Below are 13,672 nucleotides of genomic sequence, written 5' to 3'. Positions count from 1 at the left end.
CATATATGGTGCTAAGCAGCTTAAATATAATGATCACTCAGTCATTCATTTACCACAAGATTGTAGAAATTTTGGAGCCCTGGATAAAATATAATTATTTCCTTTTGAAAACTTTTTAAGTCAAATAAAAAAAAAATGGTGAGAAGGCCTCAGAATCTAATTGCTCAAGTAATGCGACGCTATTACGAAAAAGAACACATCCTCTTGGTAGCTGAAAATAATAGCAATATTCAAAAAAATGTGCCGTCCAAAGAACAATTTACTGGTCCTGTGCCGCCAAACATCTCTCATGAAACTTATCGTCAATATAAACATTTTAAAACCGATGGTATTTTTATTTCATCAACAGTTGGCAAACAATTGCTTCAAAATTCTAGGGAAACTATCAGCTGTCAGAAACATATTGCAAACATCAAAAAATGATATATTTATTATTTACAATGAATTTATTAATTTGAAACCATTTTTTTATTTTCCTTTAGATTCTACTCACTTATATTTTTAGCTGCTCATTTATCCACGGCTCTAAAGTTTGTACAGTCTGAAAATATTGGAAAAAAGTTTGTTAATATGCCTTATGGTGATAACTTTGTTCTCATGCGTTTGCTGCATCAAGTGTAAATTTAGTGGATTGCAACTTATGATAAAAATGCATACAAACAATTAACCATTGTTGTTTGTTCTTGCAAGTTTTTTTAAAATTCATTATGTTTTATGGCGTCCCTAATAATAATTAAATGATGTAATTTTATTTAAATCCTTTTTATATAAATTATTTTAAAAGGTATTGTATTTTTAATTTACATTTATTGTAAATTCATATTATTTTAATCTTCTTGCTAACATGTTCATGTAGAACTTTGTTTATAAAAGTTAAAAAAATACTTAACGGTTATATTGTTGCCCCATCATTGTCTTGTTAAACGTATTTTTATGTAATATTATTGCTTATATGTTATTTGTTTTTCAAACTATGGAATCAGATATAGTATTTATTTTTAATAGAGTAATATAGCATTTCCTAACTTCCTAATTGGCATTTCCAGCAACATGTCCTTTAAGTTTGCTATCGTTGAGTTTATGAATAAGCAGTATGTACTATCCCAGTGTCATGGTTTGTTTCAGAAGAAGAAGAAGAGTGTTTCTTCCCTTCTAAAAAAAGCAGAAGTAAACTTAAGAAGCTTGTTAGTGAACAGTGTGAACCTGTGGCAACTTGGCCAAAATTTTCTGTTAGAGTTCTGAGAAGAGCAGGTACAGTTATTCACGAAAATTTAAACGATTGCAGAATTTTTATCAAGTATGTTTGGTTTTTGTTTAATAAAGAAAAACTGTAAAATGATATCGACTTAATTTTTTTTATTTATTATAGAAAAAGTAATTAGCTTCAAAATGAATATGAACATGTTATAAAAAATTTAATATTTAGTTAAAAAAAAGCTGTTACAAAAAATCTTATAGGAAAAATAAGAAGCACAAAAGTTTAAACGAATTGCAACAATCGAACAAAAAATGAAAAAAAAAGCCAAATTAATATTTGAAGAGTCTTCCTTTGTTTTTATAGCAAAGATGAACTCGTTTATGCATTGATTCAACTAATTTCATGCACATCACGCGAGGTACCTTCAGCCTGTACTCATTCAAAAGTTCATGGTATGTCAGTTGATTGTCAATCCAAGACCAAATATTTTCGATTGGGTTGAGATCTGGTGATCTAGGGCACCAGGGCATCACATTGAACTTTTTTTTCAAAAAATATTCTTTGATTGAGTGTGCTGTATGAGCTGAAGCCCCGTCTTGTTGAAAGATGAATTGCTTGCTTCTGCCATACAAGTGTCTGATTGATGGAACTAAACACGTTTCCAATGTGTTCTTGTAGGTGTATTGATTAATTCGGCCTTCATACAGCTCACAGAAGCTTATACCTTTGTGAGAAAAACATCCCCAGATGCGAACCGAACCTCCACCGCCTTTTCAACGATGTTGCAAAAACCTGTCTGAATATTTCTCAGTTGCAAATCTTTTGACATAGATTCTTCCCTTGCGGTTTACAACTTGAAAGTTAGCTTCATCACTCCAAATAACTTTTGCCCACTGTTCTACAGACCATTCCAGCCTTTCTTTGGACACACTCGTTGTTTACGTTTATCCGTGATTGAAAGAATAGGTTTTTTAGCAGCTATGTACGTTCCAATACCTTTGTCCGACAATGCTCGTCTCACGAGCTCTCTGCTAACTTTTGGATTATTTTTTGACTCATTGAAGATTTGTGCTAGCTTTTTGTAGCTGAGTCTGGGGTTTTCTCCGCTCATTCTGAATATACCATTTTTGTCACGGTTGCTGAGTTTGGATGGTCTCCCAGTACGCGGCATGTCGGAGACGTCCTTGGTAAGTTCCCAGGTTTTGATGGTTTTTCTAACGCAATATTCATAAATGTTAAGTATTTTGCCTATTTGAACGTTTGTGTGATTATTTGTCCGCGCCATACCAATAACTTGCCATTTGATGTCACTAGAAACTGATTTTCGACCCATTTGCACGCAATTTCAATTAATTTGAAATTCACAATATTTTAAGTTGATTTTTAATGAGTTAAAAGCTGCCTGATAATGTTGTGATGAATTTTTTGATTGAAAAACTACTCAATTATTTGCTAATTAATTGATAAATTTGCTGCGAAAAAAAATTTCGCAGTGGATTTATCAATTAATTAGCAAATAGTTGATCCTAAATAAAATCGTTTAAACTTTTGTGATACCTCTTAATTTTTATCACCTACCTTTTAATGAAATTTCTGAGTAAACGGTAATGAGCCAAAACCTACTTTTTTTTATTCTATTAACAAATAACCTGTTTACCAAATTGGAAAAATAATTATTTTGATATCTATTTTCGTTAGATTTTTATTCAAGAAAAACCGAAGATTAGATTTGAAAATTCTGCAACCGCTTAAACTTTCGTGAATAGCTGTATAATATAAAATTATTGTTGGCATATTTTACATTTCAATTACCTTGTTTCACACAAATGCAAAACTGTAAAAAAATTTTAAACAATTAGTTAATATCATTTTTGACTGTATATTTCAGCAACTTATGAAAGAGCTGAAGAAAAGGTGACAAAAGCTTTGAGTCAATCAGACATTGCACAACTGACCCAGATGCTCAAGCTCGTGAACAAACCCCAAAGACAAATAAACATGGGTACATTACGTAGTTTTCAAAATATTTAACTTATTTTATTAAATAAATAAATACTACATTTTCTTTGATAGCCTATTTTTCAAATGATTTAGTTCTATATAAAATTTTTTTACGCTTTTTGGCATTTAATAATCTCAAAGTGAATTTATTCAGACTCTGATACTGACAATGAAGAATGTCCTTCCAAGAAGTCAAATTTACTGCAACCTTCCAGTCCACCTCCAAGAATGAGTTCTTCTATTTACATGCCTCCTGTTCAATATAATCCTCCCCTCTTTACATCTATTCAATCTTCAAATTCTCCTACTGCTCTTTCTGCTACCCACATTTCACCTGCCATCTTCAGTATGCCTACTACAAGCTCAACCAGTCAGTGCACATTAACTGCTCATGACACGACTCTTATTTCTGTAGTTGAAGTCATTCCTGATAAGGGCCAAGGTTAGAATGATATTAGATGCATTGAAAATCATAGTTTTATTATTTAAGTATCTAGGCTGTATTCTGTACTCAATGATCTATTTATTTTGATGTATTTCTACATGTTTTATAATGTATTTAATGAAATAAGTATTACTTGAAATAGCTGATTTGTGTGTCAAGCTTATCATCATCGTTGATTCATTGACATTTAGTTGTTCTGTATATGACACTGATTTTGTTTAAAACTTTTGTCAGTGATAATACCTTACAGCTCTCTTAAAATTTTTAACTCTAGCAGAATTAGCAGGGTTAACAGCAGTACCTAAATTTTTTAAATTCTCTGTTCTGTTTTTTAGGCTCCAATTTGAGACCATATCTGGAAGCTATTCTCAAAACTGTACAAGAAATTAAAGACACACAGAATATTCATGGAAATATTTTAAATACTTTGGTGCAACAAAGAAACGCTATAAGCCAAGAGTTACAACTTTGACGTGGTATTATTCCTATAAAAGACCTCCATGGCTTCCAGCTATTAAACAATCGACTCGAAGCAGATGACGATATTTCTAAAGCTCTGGTTAGAGAACAAGTTATTGTTAGTATCCAGTATATATTTCAAGCAGTTTTTATAGTAGCTGTTTGTGCTGTTGTAAACATTATTACATAAGTAGATATAATTATATGTACATATGTAATAATGTTTACAACAGCACAAACAGCTATTACAAAAATTGCTTGAAATTTATACTGGAATCTAAATTAACAATAGTTAGTTAAGTAGTTCATACAATTAAAAACTGTAACAAAACTTAACCAGGCAATTAAACAAGTGTATTACATTTAACACAGTGACTTATTATGAATTAAATTTTTTTTTATTAGTGATTTTAACAATTCAAACAAATATATATAAGTTAATTCAATGAAAGTTTCTTTGTTGTTATAAGACATGTGAAGAAGAATTAACTTAACTAAAATTATTAGTTATGGTTATAGTTTATGGTTTGATAGACTTTGATCTGATTTTATTTCAAAAAAATAACAATAGTTACGATAACAGTATAGGCACACACACTCACATGAGTAAATTTTAAAAAACAAAAAAATCCACATTTAAGAAAAAAAAAAAAAAAAATTGCTTACTTTTTTCCTTACAATTTTGGAAACACAAACAAGTTAAAATTTCATAATAATCAATTAAAATATTGAGAAAAACAAGCTAAGTTGATTAAAAAGAAAATGAAAGCTAGTCGTGTTAGAAACAAAATGTAGAAAAATGATTATTTAATTGCTGATTAAGTTTCAGATGTTTCATGGTCAGAAGCACATCCGCGGTATTATTTCATGCCAAAAAAATCTCATCATATTTTTTATTTGGGTGAGCACGATTGATAAAACCGAGATTAAAACTAGAAGATATGTATTAGTATCTCACATTGTTTTGAGTTGGCAATGGTTTTTCATTCACCCTGTGGCACTTTTTGCGTCTCTCGAAGTCTTTTTCTCGTCTCCGTTTTTTTGAATACAACATTTTCTGAGTAAATATATAGTACTTTAGTATTTTTGAATTTTTATTCTGACTATATAGTCAGAATAAATAAAAAAACCTTTTAAGCTTTTCTTCTATATCGAAGAAAAGCTTAAAAGGTTATTAATTTGCATCATCTGCTTTATGCACATATTACATAATTACAATTAATTAGTTAATTAATAATCTATTGTTTATTAAATGAATTAGTGTAATATTATCAATTTATCAGTCATATGTTGAGGCGTTAAATGAATTTTTGTTTTTAAAATAAAATGAAGATTGAACATTTGAACATAACATTCATGAACAGTGTGATAATATTACTATTTAGTATTTTTTTATATCCTCAGGCAGGTACGTAATTACTTAATAGCCGCTACAACAAGAAGTTCTGCTGAAGTTTGGCTTGTCGGCAAGGCCACCAATCAATTCTCTTCAGCAAAATTGGCTATGAACGGTGATGCCATCCGCTGTCTCCTCTTTTACTACCTTGAAGAACACCTCACTGTGAAAGACAGTATTAATAGCACAATTAAAGATATCAATAAGATTTGGAGCGAAGCAAGAATTCCGATTCAGAGGATTGGTTTTGGTGAAAGAAAACTGAAGGAGTTGTATGGTGAATATCAACTTTTGAAGGTGAATAGGACGAGTTGACTCAGTCAGCTTTGAGGAGAAAAAGTACGCGTGGCGCAGACTTCAATCATCTTGAAAAGTTTGTGACCCAAAGAATATTTTGTCTCATTAAAGTACTCAGTATCACTGGAAAGGAGGAGGCCAAGAGTTCCCTGTTGAAAGATCCAGAAGCATGGGAGTCAGATGCTTGCTACCAAAATTTAAAGGATCGAGTCGACTAGATGAAGGTTGTCAATGACTGCGCAGAGCGAGGCATTGCTCTTATCCAGAAATGTAATGAAACCCTCACCAAAGAAGAGAACCAAACAGTCTCTGCTTCGTTTTCTCCAGCAACATCCCCAGATTTACCCATCCTCCTCTAAGACAGCCATGATCGCGGTAGATGACATTTGATGGGGCATTACTTATATGTCATTCTTTTGAAATCAGTATTATAACAAATTTTCATTTAAAATTTTAAATATTAAAATATAAAAATATCAAATGAAATTTTTACTATTTTGACCCTATAGACCGTATACATGAAAAGTCAAAATTTTTATTGACCTCCAAATATTGACCAATTCGCTTCAAATTTTTACAGAAATTCTTTACTATTACATGAAACAAGATAAGCCTTATGGAGAATATAATTTCCAAACTTCATTTTTTTGGACTTCCCTAATATACACACACAGACACACACAACTATTTTATATTTAGGTCGTTATGAAAGTTCGTAGAACTTCCCTACAAAAAAAAAGAAGAGTTTTTTTTATTTTGATTTCCTTAAATGTTTGAAATAATGTCCATTGTTATCTATTCAAAATTGCATCTTTTCAAGCCATTTGTCAAACGTTTTTTTATACTCTTCTTTGGGTATACTTTGAAGTAGCTTCGTTATGCGAGTTTTTTTACTTTCGACGTCAGTATCGTCATCAACATTTTTTTATATCAGGTCGAATAGTTAATAATCGGATGGAGCTAAGTCTGGTGAGTATGGTGGGTGGCGAATTATTGTAACTCCAGCTTGGTTTAGACAACTTGTGACGATTTGAGTCACATGGGGTCGAGCGTTATCATGGAGAAATTTGAAATTTAAGTGCCTGTTGTAGGTCTTCGCTTATTTATTTCGCAAATAAATAAGCGAAGACCTACAAATAATAATTTTAAACAATTTTTTATATAATAATCACTAGTAATGGTGTCTCCCTTTTCAACATAACCCAAATGAACAATACCTGTTGTTTTGAAGAAGATGTAGAACATGTTTTTCGGCTGAAACCTGTCTCATTTTACTATAGTTCTTGGGCCTTCACCGACCCAACTAGCGTTAGACGACTTGTGTCCAACTAGTCTCAAATAAAACCACGACTCATCCCCTGTAACAACGTCACATTGTTTCCATTGGCCGTTTCAACTATATTCTTGCGGTTTTGATCTGTTAACTAATTTTTTCTTTTAAACGTATATAATAAAGCTTAAATAACTTTTTTAATCAACATTCAAAATAATTCAAAAAGTACTTAAAATGTTCATAATTATACACAGTTAAAAATGATATAAATACTTAATTATTTCCAGTCTCATTGTATTGTGATGAAGTGCTATGAACTTCTTTAACGACCTTAGTACAAATAATGCCTTTATAAGGTTTGTTGCTATGAAAATAGCCGTATTTAATTTCCTTCTTTTGATGAATTCATTTTTTGTTCCAATTTAGGTGTGGTAATTTCACTTTGGTAAAGGTCTTTGGTTCAGGATTATTATCAAGACTGTTAGTTCCTATAACTGTGTTTAATTATGAACTTTTTAAGTACTTTTTGAATTATTTTGAATATTGATTAAAAAAGTTATTTTAATAAAAAAAAAAAAAATTAGTGAAGACATTACTGTGAGGAAGCTAAACCTAATTAACCAAGGTGCTGTTCATAACAATCAAAACACCCAAAATCAACCATTAATATTTTACACGCTATCTAACGAAAATGAAAAGACGCCAACGCCCAAAAACAAAGCAACAAATATAAAAACGAGAAACCCGAAAAGAGAAAAAGGGGAGTTGGAGGAGCAGCGAAAGGGAAGAAGTGGAGAGAAGAGGAGAAAGAACCTAAGAGATAGGTTACGAGAAGGCTTTGAGAAAGTTACGAAAATTGTTTAAATAAGGGAAGACAAATTATAGACATAAGGGATATACGGGTGGACATTTAGGGTAGGGAAATTTATAGTTGGTTACATGATAAACGATAAAAGAAGGAACAGAAGAATTAGTAAGAAACAGTTTTTTTTATATAGTTTAAAGTGGAGAATATATTATTTGTTAATAACAGAAAAGATTTGTTAATCATAAAGAAAATAGGGAAGAAATATATCACGCGCCAAGAAAAGTAAGTACGCATTATAGCACAAGTCAGAGTGCTACCATTACAGAGAACCAAGACGCATCCAATCACCCATACCCCTATCCTCCTAAAATACAAACCACTAAACCTCATCCCATTCTTAAAAGAAAACCCCTTATACACAAATATAAACAACAGAAATTATAGAAAAAACACCCGCCTCACATTATGTTGCATAAAAAAATGCCGCGAGTCTGGTTTTCACCATTAAACAACTAAAATTTATTTGATTCATTACTAAGTTTTACCATTAAATTCAGCTAAAAAATTGTTTACTTCTTGGATACCACTTTGAACTCAAACCATTCTGAATTAATTTGAATTTAAAATCAAAACACCTTCCAATAGTTTTTAAACAAATATCCATTTCATAAGAACTCATATTGTTAAGGATGTAATCCAATTAGAAAACATTTATCAAAGAGGTTCCGTGTTATGAAGTAGCGTTAAATAAAGCAGATTAAAGTTTTATAATTTAAAATGTAACATTAATAATCCAAGTGTAATTTTATATGGTTCAACTCACCATTTAGCAAAAATGTCATCACAAAAGTTAAATCTTTTTTGATTTAGTAAACAAGCATTTTCCAACAAAGAATAATTTGAACAAGATATTCAACAGAAACACTTTAAAAGTTTGTTACAGCTGCATGCTGAATTTGAAATCTTTTATAAACTGGTATAAGCACAAAATCATCGACGAATTTGCAGATCGAATAAGAAATCCTGCAAATGTATCAGCAGGTTATATTGCCCCCTAAATCAACTTTGCCTGCTGAAAACACACTTTAAAAAGCTGTTTTTTCTTCTAACCTTCCGAACTATTTAGAGAAAGTAAATATGGGCATGAGTGAGCCACATTTTAAAATTCGATAAAAAAATCACATAAAATCGCTTAATACTGTAAGGTACAAAAACGACATCGAACTAATCTAAGGAAGTACGGAGCATAAAAGAAAAAAAATTAAAAACCGTTAGTTAAATGAAGTATCATCAGAAAATGCCAACCTTACCAACCAACTACAAAAAGATGCACCCTGCAAAGATGCTTGAATGAAAAAAATAAAACTTTCATTTATAGGGGCGCAAATTTACTATACAAAAAATAACAGCTGGGTTAAATCCTAAGAAGCTGAAAATGCTTTATTTACGCAAAGAAACAGTGCAATTTACAAAAAACTATTGTGCGTAAGAAAAATCCTATTTTTATACGTAAAATACGCATTTTTCAGCTTTATAGGATTGGGCCCTGATGAGTAAGTGTAGGCACAAGTGTAAGCATAGATAAATACATGCTTGCACCATTTAACAATAAAGACTAATTTGAAGCCATTAATAAGAACAATTACTTTTTAATAGCATTTTTAACGGTTTTTTCGTTAATTATTTTATATTTTCCCTTGTAAAGTTTTCTTCATTAAGTATTAAGGCTGATGATTGCCAGTACGCCGGTATGAAACTATAATTACCAACCAAGTTATCATCCTTCGCTGTATTTTCAATGAAATTGCTCTTGCCAGCGGGCTATTGAACACTATTGAGTGAATAAGTCTTATACTAATCACATATGTATATATATATTTAAATGGAGAAAAACAACATTTTAATAGTACTTAAAGTTTCGTACCTTACGGCAATCATCAGCTGTTAATTACAATTTAAAAAAGTAAAAAACCGTTTAAAAAACGAATCAAATTTACGTTTGAACGAATTCTAACGTAATGAGCAAAAAGACTCAATCATTAAGTCTTCAGTATTAAAAGTGGACTGAAGGAACTTGTTCGTATGTCGACATTTAGATACTATTTTGCTTCTTTTGTTGAGCAGGTTGTTTTCTTTATGCGATAAAATTTTAAACTTCTCGTGAAGGCAAAGGTTACAGGTTTTTGTTTCAGGGTTGTAAGGTTTGCAGCGCTTTACAATTCTCCACTTTTTTATAGGTGTAATAGCAATTTCCAAATTTCCTTTGAAAGCTTGGTATCATTCTTATAACTGACCGTATTAAAAGATTTTAAATGTTTCGCATATCTTAGCTCAAATGGTGTCTCGCTACCCAGCTAGCACACATACGTTGGGCCAACGTCGGGCCGACGTCGAAAAATTGGTTGGCCGATGGTCGGTAACCGACGTTGGCTTAACGTCGATTTGGTAGTCGGCGCGACGTCGAAACCAACCGTTGGGCCAACGTTGGCCCAACGTCGGATTTCGACGTTGGGCGAGCGTCGCATTCTGACGTTGGCCCAACGTAATATTTTAATAATAATAATTACTAAAATATTACGTTAAATATTACTATTAATAGTTTTAATTTGTTTGCAAAATCATTGCTTTTGATTCAAAAGATGTGCACACCTTTTGAATCAATAGTTTTTGCAAACAAGTTAAAACTAATTCTTTAATTAGTAATCTATTTCTTTAACTAAGGTGGAACTATTTCTTTAGAGAAAACGCAGCTATTTCTTTAAATAAAGTGCAACTATTAATTTAAATAAAGCGCAACTATTTCTTCTAATGTTTGTTAAAATGTCCAAATAAGTTAAAATAAAACTTGGCGCTAAGAAACAAAAGTAAACATTTATGCTGATTAATGACCAACTTTAATTTAATAATTACGCAGAGAAAATCAAAATTTGTTATAATAATCATTATAATTAAGTTAAAATAATCGTATAAATTATACACATATCTAAACATAATAATGTTCTTTCTAACTGCTTGGCATCCTAACGAATCTTGCATCTTTACTTCGCTTGAGAGCAACTACAACGTTCGAATGCTCCTCGTTATACAATTTGATAGCCTTTGATAATCTTTAATTTAATAATCTTTGATTTTGTATCTTTCATTTGATGAGCTTTAGGCATTGCCATAACTACTGTTAAAATTATAAGTATTATGTTATATATATTTGTGTGAGTGTAAAATGCACATAAATCAAAACATAATAATTTTTTTTATGTATTACCTGCACAAAAATGGTGAAAAAATAATAGGTTCATTTGTTGATATTGCATTCATTTTTTCAAGTCATGGTCTATACAGAAAATTTTCAAATAATAGTATCAGTATTTCACTGCAATAATTAGAGACAACAAGCTTCAAAACTCTACTATAAAATTACTAAAAGAATTCCAATTACCATTAAAATGCCACAAATATATATAATTAATACACTCCCAAATAATTGTTACCTTCTCCCTCTTTAACAGCTGCCAAATGAATTAAAAAATACACGCCCCTTTGAACATAACTGAAAAAAAGAACAATTTAAACAAAAGCTTCATTCAGTAAATAATTATAAATGTCAAAAAATAATAATGAAACAATAAATAATATACAAATGTATTGTACAACATACAATACAAAAACTATACAGAAACAAGAAGTTATATAATATATTATAACTTTAGGACATTTTAACAACATACAATTATAATGCAGATAAGAATTATAATACAGGAATGAGGTAGACGTATATTTACTAGCAATATCTTATCTTCGTAAAACACATGCATTTACTAACATCTTTGTAAAACAAAACCATCTACTAAAAATATGTTATCTTTGTTAAACACATGGATTTACTAATAAATAAATATTTAACATTAATGCTGATCAAAGAAGCACCTTTAACTTTGTAACACAGAGAAAAATCAAAATTTGTTGTAACAATAATTATACCTATACTAAAATATTTGTACAAATTATACACATATTCAAACATAATAATGTTCTTTCTTACTGCTTAGCATTCTTGCAAATCTTGCATATTGATTTCGCTTGAGAGCAACTTTAACATTTGAATGCTCCTCATTACACAACTTTATATAAACATTTGAACTTGCATCTTTCATTTGATGAGCTTTAGACATAACTACTGTTAAAACTATATGTAATAGGTTATATATTTTTGTGTTTGTAGATAACAGTAATATAATTTAAATATTTTTATATTCAATAAGTAATCTATATCAAAATAAAAATCTATATTTGAAGTAAAAAAATAGTTAATGACAAACATGCAAAAAACATTTAGTTTATACAAATAAAATGCATATAAAACATAATAAAGTAATTTTTTCAATCTACCTGGATAAACATGGCAAAAAAACGTGATTTAAAAAATACTAATCAGTACATTTGTTGGCATTGCATTCATTTTGTAGAATACCAATGCATATAATAAATGCATATAATAAATTGCAACACTTAATTGGTAATACTTATTAAGTAGTACCAAGTAATGAATTACTAAAGACTTAAGTGGTTAATAACTATTTAGACTGCATAGTTATTAACTACTTAAGTCTTTAGTAATAAATAACTCTTTAATTGTATGTATCATACTATATGATACTGACTGTATCATATTTTATGATACAGACTGTATGACTGTATGAGTTGTCTAAATAGTATAGGCAGTATTATGCTTTGTATGTACTACATACATTATGTTTATTACTTCATACACTATTATTTATAATGTGTATACTACATGCATTAGTACTGTATGGGGTACATACATTATTAACTAGATATTGTTTAACTAGATAAGTTAACTAGATAAAACTGAGGGATGATACAATTAACTACATTGCAGTTGATTGTATCATACATCAGTTTTAAAAATCCTACAGTTTGTATCAATAACATTATAACATAATGTTATTGATACAAACTACAAGATTTTTAAAATTAATGCATGATATCATGCAAATTAATTGTATATATGATTAATTTATGTGTATGTAGTACATACAAGAGTAAAACAAGAGTTTATTTAACTTTAGTTTGTAATGTCATTATAAACTAAAAACATTATAAACATTATAATTTATATATAATGATATTATAAACATTATAAACATTATAATTATACATAATGACATTACAAACATTATAATTTAGTTAAATAAACTCTTGTTTTAAAGAAAAATTAAAAACTGCATCTTAATAGATATAAAAATTAGCATGTTTGTATTTATTTTTTTAATGATTTGATATTAAATTCGAAATTACTCAATACTCAATTTCTACGAAATTATTATAAAATCATGAAATTGAAAGCAATAAAATACTCTAATAAAAAGTTGCGCCACAACAGTTTTAAAAATGGAGGAAAACTTTTTTAACGCTAAACCCGGTACACACTGTACGCATTTTAAAATGGTCGTATTTCGACGTTGGCCCGACGCTGGTCCAACGTCAGCGCGAAATTAATAAAATTGGCCAACGCTTCCGACGTTGGCCCGACGTCGGCCCAACGTATGTGTGCTAGCTGGGTAATGCCAAAACAAACTTTTTCTTTGAGTTCAAGATTTTCGAAACTCACGATAGCTTTATAAACGATATTGCTTAAAAAACATTGATTGTTTAAAGGACAAGCGATTTTGTTGATACAGTTGCAGCTGTTTTTTGGTATAAATATTTAGTTTTGCAAAATCATGTGATTATGCGAATCAATGATGGATTTTACGTTTCGCATACAGCTATAACTT

General features: G+C 30.0%; 1 long non-coding RNA gene and 1 pseudogene across 9 annotated transcripts; one reads left to right on the top strand and one right to left on the bottom strand.

Moving 5' to 3' along the window:
- Nucleotides 1-1,050: 1,050 nt before the first annotated feature.
- On the top strand, nt 1,051-8,321 carry LOC149886466 (uncharacterized; annotated as a pseudogene).
- Nucleotides 8,322-10,797: 2,476 nt separating this feature from the next.
- On the bottom strand, nt 10,798-12,627 carry LOC149886465 (uncharacterized). 9 transcript variants are annotated; one of them, XR_016454028.1, is made up of 5 exons: nt 11,856-12,627; nt 11,657-11,721; nt 11,366-11,424; nt 11,140-11,208; nt 10,798-11,049 (listed from the first exon to the last, which is right to left on the bottom strand). It is a non-coding gene; the product is annotated as an uncharacterized LOC149886465 (long non-coding RNA). The 9 variants fall into 9 exon arrangements; XR_016454029.1 differs by having other exon boundaries at nt 11,657-11,718; XR_016454027.1 differs by having other exon boundaries at nt 11,314-11,424; nt 11,657-12,627.
- Nucleotides 12,628-13,672: the final 1,045 nt, after the last annotated feature.

Source organism: Hydra viridissima, unplaced genomic scaffold (genome assembly GCF_058129835.1).
Source record: "Hydra viridissima isolate aposymbiotic clone 2 unplaced genomic scaffold, HvirCarnegie_v1 scaffold_7, whole genome shotgun sequence".
In the NCBI taxonomy this organism is placed as follows: Eukaryota; Metazoa; Cnidaria; class Hydrozoa; order Anthoathecata; family Hydridae; genus Hydra; species Hydra viridissima.
This window is presented reverse-complemented; position numbering and strand designations above follow the sequence as displayed.